This window comes from Pseudophryne corroboree, chromosome 7, assembly GCF_028390025.1.
Source record: "Pseudophryne corroboree isolate aPseCor3 chromosome 7, aPseCor3.hap2, whole genome shotgun sequence".
NCBI classification, from domain to species: Eukaryota; Metazoa; Chordata; class Amphibia; order Anura; family Myobatrachidae; genus Pseudophryne; species Pseudophryne corroboree.
Genome location: NC_086450.1, coordinates 245,704,698 through 245,717,146, shown reverse-complemented (window position 1 = coordinate 245,717,146; position 12,449 = coordinate 245,704,698).

The window sequence follows — 12,449 nt, the reverse complement described above, 5'->3', positions numbered from 1 at the left end:
TGAACCACTAGCCTTGAACATAGGCCGGGGCCTCAGCCGTTCCTTGCCACTCCGTGTCGTAAATGGCACATTGGCAAGTTTACGCTTCTCCTCAGATGATTTTGATTTAGATTTTTTGGGTCATTTTACTGAGCTTTATTTTTTTGGATTTTACATGCTCTCTACTATGGCATTGGGCATCGGCCTTGGCAGACGACGTTGATGGCATTTCATCGTCTCGGCCATGACTAGTGGCAGCAGCTTCAGCACGAGGTGGAAGTGGATCTTGATCTTACCCTATTTTACCCTCCACATTTTTGTTCTCCATTTTTTAATGTGTGGAATTATATGCCAGTATCAATAGCAATGGCCTACTACTATATATACTGCGCACAACTGAAATGCACCACAGGTATGGATGGATAGTATACTTGACGACACAGAGGTAGGTAGAGCAGTGGCCTTCTGTACCGTACTGCTATATATTATTTACTGGTGGTCAGCAAACTGTGCAAAACTGAAATGCACCACAGGTATGGATGGATAGTATAATTGACGACACAGAGGTAGGTAGAGCAGTGGCCTTCTGTGCCGTACTGCTATATATTATATACTGGTGGTCAGCAAACTGTGCAAAACTGAAATGCACCACAGGTATGGATGGATAGTATACTTGACAACACAGAGGTAGGTAGAGCAGTGGCCTACTGTACCGTACTGCTATATATTATATACTGGTGGTCAGCAAAATCATGCACTGTACTCCCACTATATATACTACAATGCAGCGTTTTTCAGGCAGAGAACGTATAATACTGGTGGTCACTGGTCAGCAAAACTCTGCACTGTACTCCTACTATATATAATACTGGTGGTCCCCAGTCCCCACAATAAAGCAGTGTGAGCACAGATATATGCAGCACACTGAGCACAGATATGGAGCGTTTTTCAGGCAGAGAACGTATAATACTGGTGGTCACTGGTCAGCAAAACTCTGCACTGTACTCCTCCTATATAATACTGGTGGTCCCCAGTCCCCACAATAAAGCTGTCACAACTGAGGGCCTGAGTTGACGGGAGGCAACCTCAGTTGTAGGGGCTGAGATGTAACGGAACCTGGGAGGTTGTATCAGACCCCTAGACATGTAAGTAACATGTAGAATAACTGCCCGAAGGCGTGACCACGACAACCAGGATAAAAGTCAATGATGTTTATTATGACAAACTCCGTAACACAGCAGAAAATAAGAAAACATAAAAGTCAGCAGGGCAATAATACAGTTCCTGGGTACTACAGGGTGGCAAGGGCCACAGGCACTGGTAGTGTGAGACAGTTCTAATAATCTTCTAGTTGGAAAGTCCTTACCAGGCCTGACTGTAGCAATGGAGAGAACCCAGGATCGTACCAGCTGGTGTTCCAGGAAAGGCTGGGCTGCTGAAGGTAAAACGGCTGCTGTGGATACTGGCTGGAACCAGACTGTTGTTGGTACGGAGTGGATACTGGCTGGAACCAGTTAAATAATAAACGAACTTGAGAGCGATGAAATAATAATACCGGTGGAGAGTGGTAAACTGCAGAAAGGACACCGGCCCTTTAAGGGAAGCTGTACACTGCTGGAAGCTGGGCTGGAAGCAGGTGATTGACTTGAGAGCGATGAAATAATAATACCGGTGGAGAGTGGTAAACTGCAGAAAGGACACCGGCCCTTTAAGAGAAGTTGTACACTGCTGGAAGCTCGGCTGGAAGCAGGTGATTGCTGTAGCTGGAAACAGGTGAGTCCAGAATGGATCGGAGAGTCAGGCTACACCGCAGATGGAATGCTGGTGCGGGTCTCTATAGCAGAAGTCTGGAGACAGGAGCTGGAACCTGGAAGACAACCACAGGAGAGAGACAAACTGGAACTAGGTTAGACAACCAAAGCACTGACGCCTTCCTTGTTCAGGCACAGCTTACTTATACCTGCAGCAAGGAAGGGGTTGGCTAGGCAATTATGCAAATCAACAATACAGACAGCAGATTGGTGGAAATGATCAGATGACAAAAACCAAGATGGCTGCGCCCATGCAGACACTTGGAGGGAAGTTTGGTTTGTAATCCATGTGAGAATTGAAACAGTAATGGCGACGCCGGCCACAGGAGACAGGAGACGCCAGACTGACAAGCGCACATTTAACCACGCGGGCACAGCGGAGGCCGCGGCTGATGAAATCACCACTCTGACATTCTGCATGTGGAAACTCAGAAACAGCGGGATCCGGTCCTGGAATGCTGAGCCAGCCTTAGGAGGCATCTGAAGGGTAAGTAATGGCGTCCAGATACCCGGATCGTGACAGCACCCCCCCCTTTAGGAGTGGCCCCAGGACACTTCTTAGGCTTTAAAGGAAACTTTGCGTGGAAATTTCGGACCAAGGCAGGAGCATGGACGTCTGAGGCATTGGTCCAAGAGCGTTCTTCAGGACCATAGCCCTTCCAGTCAATGAGGTATTGTAACTGACCGTAACGGAAACGTGAGTCCAAAATCTTGGCCACCTCGTACTCGACTCCCCGTTGAGTCTGAACTTTGGGAGCTGGAGGAAGTGCGGAATGAAACCGATTCAGGATCAGCGGTTTCAACAAAGAAACATGAAATGTCCTGGGTATTTTCAAGAAGGATGGTAACTGTAACCTGTAGGCAACAGGATTGATGACTTGTTCAATCTTGAAGGGTCCGATGTAGCGAGGTGCAAATTTCATGCTGGGAACTCTCAACCTCAAATTCTTCGTGGACAACCACACACGATCACCCACCTTGAGAGCAGGAACCGCTCTACGCTTCCTATCGGCAAACTTTTTATACCTGAATGAGGCTTTAAGCAGGGCTGCGCGGACGTTCTTCCAGTTATTTGAAAACTGACGCAAGGTGACATCCACTGCTGGAACAGAAGTTGCGGGAAGTGGTTGGAATTCTGGGACTTTAGGGTGGAATCCATAATTAATGAAGAATGGTGTAGAAGAAGATGAGGAATGGTATTGATTGTTGTGGCTGAACTCGGCCCAAGGAAGGAGTTGAACCCAGTCATCTTGAGAGGAAGACACATATATACGGAGGAAGGCCTCCAAGTCCTGATTCACCCTCTCGGTTTGACCATTGGTCTGAGGATGGTAAGCCGTGGAAAACTTTAACTTGACTTGGAGGGCTTGACACAAACTTCGCCAAAATTTGGCTACAAATTGTACTCCACGATCCGAGATGATCTCTTCAGGAAGACCGTGAAGTCGGAAGATCTCTTGTATAAACACTTGAGCCAACTTGGAAGCTGACGGAAGACCGGTGAGAGGGATGAAATGTGCCATCTTGGTGAACCGGTCAACTACCACCCAGATGGTATTAAACTTGTTGCAGATAGGTAGATCGGAAACAAAGTCCATCGACAAATGGGTCCATGGTCGACGGGGAACAGATAATGGAACCAGTTGCCCCGCAGGCGACTGGCGGGAGACTTTGTGTTGGGCACACTTTGGGCAGGAGGCAATAAATTCCATAACGTCCTTTTTCAGAGTTGGCCACCAGTAGGACCTAGAAATAAATTCAAGGGTTTTCTGAATGCCTGTATGTCCAGCAAAACGGGAAGCATGGGCCCAATGCATGAGCTTCTTCCTTAGAACTGGCTTAACAAAACTTTTCCCTGGTGGAGGCGTAGAGTCCATCCCTACCGTGGAGAATGCCAACGGATTAATAATAGGATGCTTGTCTGCAGACTCGGACTCATTTTCTTGCTCCCATGAGCGGGAAAGGGCATCGGCCTTACGATTCTGAGAACCCGGACAGAACTGGAGTTTAAAGTCAAATCTGGAAAAGAAAAGTGCCCATCTGGCCTGACGAGGGTTGAGACATTGTGCGCCTTTGAGATATAAAAGATTTTTGTGGTCGGTAAGTATGGTGATTGAGTGGGAAGCTCCCTCCAACAGGTATCTCCACTCCTCCAGAGCGAGCTTGATGGCTAGCAACTCCTGATCGCCAATGGCATAGTTGCGCTCAGCTGGGGAGAACTTCCGGGAGAAGAAACTGCAAGGATGTAGATGTCCATCTTTGGCCTTCTGGGATAACACTGCTCCTACTCCAACGGAGGAGGCATCTACCTCTAAGATAAAAGGAGAGTCGGTGTCAGGCTGTTTCAGAACTGGTGCAGAGATGAACCGTTGCTTCAGAAGGTGAAAGGCCTGTGTAGCTTCCTCGGACCACTTGGACGGATTAGCACCTTTCTTGGTTAATGCAGTGATAGGCGCCACAATGGTGGAAAAGTCTCGTATAAATTTTCTATAATAATTGGCGAACCCTAAGAACCTCTGGACCCCTTTGAGGCTTAAGGGTATAGGCCAATTCTGGATTGCTTGGAGTTTCTCAGGATCCATCTCTAGTCCGGAACCGGACACAATGTAACCTAGAAACGGAATGGTTTTAACTTCAAACACACACTTCTCCAATTTACAATAGAGGTGATTGACACGGAGACGGGAAAGAACCTCTTTTACCCAGAAACGATGATCTTCGAGATTATTAGCAAAGATGAGGATGTCGTCTAGATAAACCACGACATGGCGGTACAAGATGTCCCTGAAGATCTCATTCACGAAGTGCTGGAAGACTGCTGGAGCGTTGCTCAATCCGAAGGGCATGACGAGGTACTCATAATGTCCGTCACGGGTGTTAAAGGCGGTCTTCCACTCGTCACCCTCACGGATTCGGATGAGATTGTAGGCACCCCTCAAGTCCAGCTTTGTGAAAATGGTTGCACCACTAACTCTATCAAAGAGCTCAGTAATCAGGGGTAAAGGGTATCGGTTCTTGACGGTAATGTCGTTCAGACCCCTGTAGTCGATGCACGGACGCAGACCACCGTCTTTCTTCTTAACGAAGAAGAAGCCTGCGCCGGCTGGAGAAGAAGATGGTCGGATGAAACCCTTCGCCAGGTTCTCTTTGATGTACTCTTCCATGGAGTGTGTCTCGGGCAGAGACAACGGATAAGTTCGGCCTCGCGGTGGAACCTTCCCTGGAATGAGGTCGATTGGGCAGTCCCATTCTCTATGAGGAGGAAGGATATCAGCAGAGGCTTTACTGAACACATCCGTGAAGTCTTGATATGGAGGAGGCGGAACATCAGTTGACCTGGGGAAGGAAGAACAAACAGGAAGAACTTTGGCTAAACAAGTCTCAGCACAGGAGGGACCCCATGCCAGTATTTGCGTAGTCGTCCAGTCAATTGATGGGTTGTGGAGACGGAGCCATGGAAGGCCTAAAACCACTGGATGTGTGGCTCTTGGAATCACTAAAAAAGAAATATACTCAGAATGAAGAACTCCCACTCTCAGACGAACTGGAAGAGTCCTTAAGGAAATGACTGCGTCAAAAATCTTGCTGCCATCCACGGCAGTCAAAGAGATGGACGAGGACAGTCTCTCGGTGGGTAGGGACCACCGTTTAACATAAGCTTCGGTTATGAAATTCCCAGCTGCTCCGGAATCAAGGAGGGCAATGACGTTCCTGTAACGTTGAGCAATTTGGAGCGACACTGGGAGGTTACAGTCATGAGGAGATGGAGAGGAGATCATCACTCCTAGCCGGCCCTCTCCTTGGCGAACTAGGATCTGGAGTCCCGGACGTTTGGGACAGGCATTGATAGTGTGCGACGGAGCTGCACAGTAGAGACAGAGAGACTCAGAGAGACGTTTTCGGCGCTCAGCAGGAGATAGACGGGAACGACTAATTTGCATAGGCTCATCCTTGGATGGAGATGGTTGACGAGAAGGAGGAGCAGAAGATTTAGGAGTAGATGATCTTCCTCGCTCGGTTGCTCTCTCTCTAAAACGTAGATCAACCTTCGTGCAAAGAGAAATTAGCTCATTCAACTTAGAGGGCAAGTCTCTGGTAGCTAACTCATCCTTGATGCGTTCTGATAAGCCATGCCAGAATGCAGCATACAGGGCCTCGTCGTTCCATGCCAGTTCGGATGCCAGGATTTTAAACTGTATAAGATACTGTCCCACGGTACGTGTTCCCTGGCGTAAACGAAGAATCTCAGATGAAGCAGATGTTATCCGGCCTGGCTCGTCGAAGATGCGCCTGAATGTAGCTACAAAGTCAGTATAGGAGGATAGCAGGGGATCAGACTTCTCCCATAAAGGTGATGCCCAGTCAAGGGCTGAGCCACTGAGAAGGGAGATGATATAGGCAATTTTGGTACGGTCACTGAAGAAATTGCCAGGTAGAAGCTCAAAGTGGATTTCACATTGATTGAGAAATCCCCTGCAGAACCTTGGAGATCCATCAAATTTTGCTGGCGTTGGAAGATGAAGATGTGGACTGGAAATGGGTAAGGTGGGTGGGGTTACAGCTGGTGTCACTGTAGTGGACGCACCGGACGTGCCAGGTCCACGGAGGGTCGTTTGAATCCCATCCAGCCGTGTGGAGAGATCCTGGAGACAGCGGATGATGTGGCCCTGTGCAGCCTCCTGATGTTCAAGTCGGGCTGCCAGTTCTTGCATCGGCCTGGCCGCTTGATCCTGGTCTCCGGCTGGATTCATTAGGTCAGTGCTTACTGTCACAACTGAGGGCCTGAGTTGACGGGAGGCAACCTCAGTTGTAGGGGCTGAGATGTAACGGAACCTGGGAGGTTGTATCAGACCCCTAGACATGTAAGTAACATGTAGAATAACTGCCCGAAGGCGTGACCACGACAACCAGGATAAAAGTCAATGATGTTTATTATGACAAACTCCGTAACACAGCAGAAAATAAGAAAACATAAAAGTCAGCAGGGCAATAATACAGTTCCTGGGTACTACAGGGTGGCAAGGGCCACAGGCACTGGTAGTGTGAGACAGTTCTAATAATCTTCTAGTTGGAAAGTCCTTACCAGGCCTGACTGTAGCAATGGAGAGAACCCAGGATCGTACCAGCTGGTGTTCCAGGAAAGGCTGGGCTGCTGAAGGTAAAACGGCTGCTGTGGATACTGGCTGGAACCAGACTGTTGTTGGTACGGAGTGGATACTGGCTGGAACCAGTTAAATAATAAACGAACTTGAGAGCGATGAAATAATAATACCGGTGGAGAGTGGTAAACTGCAGAAAGGACACCGGCCCTTTAAGGGAAGCTGTACACTGCTGGAAGCTGGGCTGGAAGCAGGTGATTGACTTGAGAGCGATGAAATAATAATACCGGTGGAGAGTGGTAAACTGCAGAAAGGACACCGGCCCTTTAAGAGAAGTTGTACACTGCTGGAAGCTCGGCTGGAAGCAGGTGATTGCTGTAGCTGGAAACAGGTGAGTCCAGAATGGATCGGAGAGTCAGGCTACACCGCAGATGGAATGCTGGTGCGGGTCTCTATAGCAGAAGTCTGGAGACAGGAGCTGGAACCTGGAAGACAACCACAGGAGAGAGACAAACTGGAACTAGGTTAGACAACCAAAGCACTGACGCCTTCCTTGTTCAGGCACAGCTTACTTATACCTGCAGCAAGGAAGGGGTTGGCTAGGCAATTATGCAAATCAACAATACAGACAGCAGATTGGTGGAAATGATCAGATGACAAAAACCAAGATGGCTGCGCCCATGCAGACACTTGGAGGGAAGTTTGGTTTGTAATCCATGTGAGAATTGAAACAGTAATGGCGACGCCGGCCACAGGAGACAGGAGACGCCAGACTGACAAGCGCACATTTAACCACGCGGGCACAGCGGAGGCCGCGGCTGATGAAATCACCACTCTGACATTCTGCATGTGGAAACTCAGAAACAGCGGGATCCGGTCCTGGAATGCTGAGCCAGCCTTAGGAGGCATCTGAAGGGTAAGTAATGGCGTCCAGATACCCGGATCGTGACAAAAGCAGTGTGAGCACAGATATATGCAGCACACTGAGCACAGATATGGAGCGTTTTTCAGGCAGAGAACGTATAATACTGGCGGTCACTGGTCAGCAAAACTCTGCACTGTACTCCTCCTATATAATACTGGTGGTCCCCAGTCCCCACAATAAAGCAGTGTGAGCACAGATATATGCAGCACACTGAGCACAGATATGGAGCGTTTTTCAGGCAGAGAACGTATAATACTGGTGGTCACTGGTCAGCAAAACTCTGCACTGTACTCCTCCTCTATAATACTGGTGGTCCCCAGTCCCCACAATAAAGCAGTGTGAGCACAGATATATGCAGCACACTGAGCACAGATATGGAGCGTTTTTCAGGCAGAGAACGTATAATACTGGTGGTCACTGGTCAGCAAAACTCTGCACTGTACTCCTCCTATATAATACTGGTGGTCCCCAGTCCCCACAATAAAGCAGTGTGAGCACAGATATATGCAGCACACTGAGCACAGATATGGAGCGTTTTTGAGGCAGAGAACGTATAATACTGGTGGTCACTGGTCAGCAAAACTCTGCAATGTACTCCTCCTATATAATACTGGTGGTCCCCAGTCCCCACAATAAAGCAGTGTGAGCACAGATATATGCAGCACACTGAGCACAGATATGGAGCGTTTTTCAGGCAGAGAACGTATAATACTGGTGGTCACTGGTCAGCAAAACTCTGCACTGTACTCCTCCTATATAATACTGCTGGTCCCCAGTCCCCACAATAAAGCAGTGTGAGCACAGATATATGCAGCACACTGAGCACAGATATGGAGCGTTTTTCAGGCAGAGAACGTATAATACTGGTGGTCACTGGTCAGCAAAACTCTGCACTGTACTCTTCCTATATAATGCTGGTGGTCACCAGTCCCCACAATAAAGCAGTGTGAGCACAGGTATATGCAGCACACTGAGCACAGATATGGAGCGTTTTTCAGGCAGAGAACGTATAATACTGGTGGTCACTGGTCAGCAAAACTCTGCACTGTACTCCTCCTATATAATACTGCTGGTCCCCAGTCCCCACAATAAAGCAGTGAGCACAGATATTTGCAGCCACCTGAATAAAACTGAGAGGACGCCAGCCACGTCCTCTCACTATCATTTCCAATGCACTAGTGAAAAATGGCGGCGACGCGCGGCTCCTTATATAGAATACGAATCTCGCGAGAATCCGACCGCGGGATGATGACGTTCGGGCGCGCTCGGGTTAACCGAGCAAGGCGGGAAAGTTCGAATCTGCCTCGGACCCGTGTAAAATGGGTGAAGTTCGGGGGGGTTCGGATTCAGAGGATCCGAACCCGCTCATCACTAGTTGGGAGGTATGCATTTTCTCCCTCATGGAGAGGGTCAGGTAGGCAAGTATGATATCATCCGACTATCCCGATCTTCACAGTGCGGTAGAGTCTGGGGCAGCCCAGAATCTCTGGCAGAGCTGGATTTAGTCCATATTGGCCCCAGGCCAGATACCAGTTTGGGCCCCTGCTCCTCTCCCCCTCTCCCCCCCCTCCCTTTTTGTTTACTGTAAATATATTATAGGATTTATTATTTTCGGTAGGTGGGACAAGTTAGAACACAAAAAGAGAGAAACCCAGTGGCGCAACTGGGTTTCTCTCTTTTTGTGTTCTGGGTATGTTTCATGGTCTTTGGTGAGCCATTTGAGTCACTCAGGCTGCATTGATAATTGTGCGCAATCTTTTTCTGGTGTATTTTCTATCTAGGTGGGACAAGTTGACAAGACTGGCTGTAATACGAGATGCCGGCAGTCATAAGACCGACACCGGTATCCCGATGCTTAATATCCGGACAGGGATCAGATAAGTATGCTTACCCTATCCCCAGTAACCCTAACCCTCCCTTCCCGCAGCCTAACCTTAGCCTGCCCCCCCACAGCCTAGCACTCCCTGGTGATGACTAACCCTAACTCCCCTCCCTGTAGCCCAACCACCATACCCCTCCTTTCCCTGCAGCCTAACCCTAACCTCCCCTCCCCGCAGCCTTATCCTAACTCTCCCTTTCACGCAGCCTAAACCTAACACACACCCACACACAATTCCACTGTGGGCAAAATCTAGAAGACCCCGGCATACTTACATTTGGATTGTCAGCGCTTGGGATTCGGGCGTTGGCATTCAAAGTGATGTTGGAGCTCCACTGCCAGCATTTTGGCCACGTGTCAGGATTCTGGTGCTGGCATCCTGACCAGATTGCCTTATATTACAGAAAACAATAAAAAACATTGGCCTCAATATAAAAAAAAAACCTATTTGGCCTCCAACAGATAAAACATTGGCCCCACACAGGAATAAATAAAACACATTGGCATATAACAGGGGGGAAAACACTGGCCCCAACAGGGAAACTGCCCCCCCCCCCCACTCTTTTACCAGCTGCTGTGATTACCTATATCATGGGTCTACAACTTGTGGCCCTTCAGTTGCTGTGGAACTACACATCCCAGCATATCCTGCCACCGTTTTGCTATTAATGCATGCTAAAACTGAGGCAGGGCATGCTGGGATGTATAGTTCCACAGCAGCTGGAAGGTCGTATGTTGAAGACCCATGACCTACTTAATTCCCATCACATTACTCTGCCAGAGGAGCACATCATTTTATTGGCTGTGTATCCCGTCACATTATACCAGTAGTGGTGCCACTTCAATATAGCAGTAAAGATGACCATTATTTTACACCAACATGGTTCCTAATAAAAATTAATCATAGAAGGATACTCAGTAACATGTGTAGTTCATTTTGACAGCTTCTGGAAAAGCAGACACAGAGGTTGAAGTTTGTAAAAGCCCCTCATGTTTATTCTGGGTGAGCCAGAGACTGAGCTTGCAGGCAAAACGGGACAAGAGGTCAGCAACTATTTACTGTATAACATACCTCCCAACATGACCCTCTCCAGGAGGGACAGAATGCTCTGCTCCTGGACTTCCCTCTTAATTTATGATTGCCATCACCAGTATGAAACACCTTTCTTATCCATTGACCTGTTCAAAACAGGTGTCGGAAATCATAACTTAATAGAAAAGTCCAGAGCATTTTGTCCCTCTTGAAGAGGGTCATGTTGGGAGGTATGGTATAAGTAATACTCCTTACAGACTAACAGAGCCGGGTTATACCCGGGAATGTGTTCCCGGACGCATCCCGGGACACAACCCGGGAATGTCCACTTTCACACTGCACTTAGACCTGGGATCGACCCGGGACAGCCCCGTTTACACTGATCCTGGGAAATCCCTGCAAATGCATATGTATAGTATGTCATTAGAAATGGAAATTTTTCTGGCTCACATAGATGAGGTCACAATAGGAAAGCAAAGGGAGGGGTGGGGCCTGCTCACAGCATTGCTGCAGTCATGGCCAACAGAGTACAAGTCTGTATGCCGGAGCTCGCAATTCTTTCTGCTTTACAGATGTTTAATGCAGCCAGTGAGAGCATGATGCAGCTTGTCACACTGTGCAGTATACTGCACATGTATTTTATGAGGAGGAGGAGGATGCAATTTATGGTGGCGAGGGCTGCTAATCGCCGCCAATATTTGCGCAGAAGGAGAGGCATCATATCATCCAGAATAAGTACCATCCTCAGACTGAATACGGGGACCAACCGATCATTGTGGTCCAGAGATCGCCGACACGGATGTAACCCTGATTAAGGGTTTATACAACACTTATACTGAGGTAGTTCAAATATTTTAATAAAAATTAAGTATAAGCATATTGAAGTTAACTAATGTTTTTATATGCATTTTCTGAGGTAAATAATATAGTTCACATATATGTAATTGTATGTACATTGATGTAAATGTAGTGGTAAATATAATTAAAGCTTATTTTATGGTTTCACAGTTCATCTAAACGGTTAATGTCCTTGTGCTCCTAACTGTCAATCACCTAGTGGGGTGATTGCCAGTGGGCGGGGCATCACCTCAGAGTGGGTCATGTGACTACTAGAGAGGGGTGGATAGGTGCTGTCAGTGTAGCTGACAAGGAGACTGCAGATCCTCTGGTGAGAGCACACACCTCATTGCTGCTCCGGCCGTCGCCCACATTAGAACTGAGTGGTATACATTGCGGCGGCCGGAGGGGGCTTAGTGTGTGAAGCCAGAGCAGAGCTTCCTGGCAGTAAAGGTGGCGTCAACGGCATTGAGGCTCAGCACTGTTCACAGAACCCGGCATCAGTGCTAGTCAAATCAACCAGCAGTATTAGAAGGGCGCGTCTGTGACAGGGAGGCGGAGAGGGTTCCTTCCTGTACCCCGAGTTATGGCAGCTCTACCTACTACAGACACAGACTCTGACAGTCACAACACAGAAGCAGCAGAGGCTCCATTCTGTGTGGCTGTAAGTGTAAGGGAGAAGTTGGGGGAGTGTCGGCAGGAGGCGGAGACTGAGCAGCAGTGAGGCATTTGTAAGTGTAATACTATACTCACCCCAGCTACACCAAGGCAAAGTGACAGCCCCTGCACTGCAGCTAATATTGCATGCACTTGTAACTTCAAAGGAGTAAATATCTTAGACTAATACTTTGTAGCTATTATAGCAGCTAAGTGACAGTTAATCCAA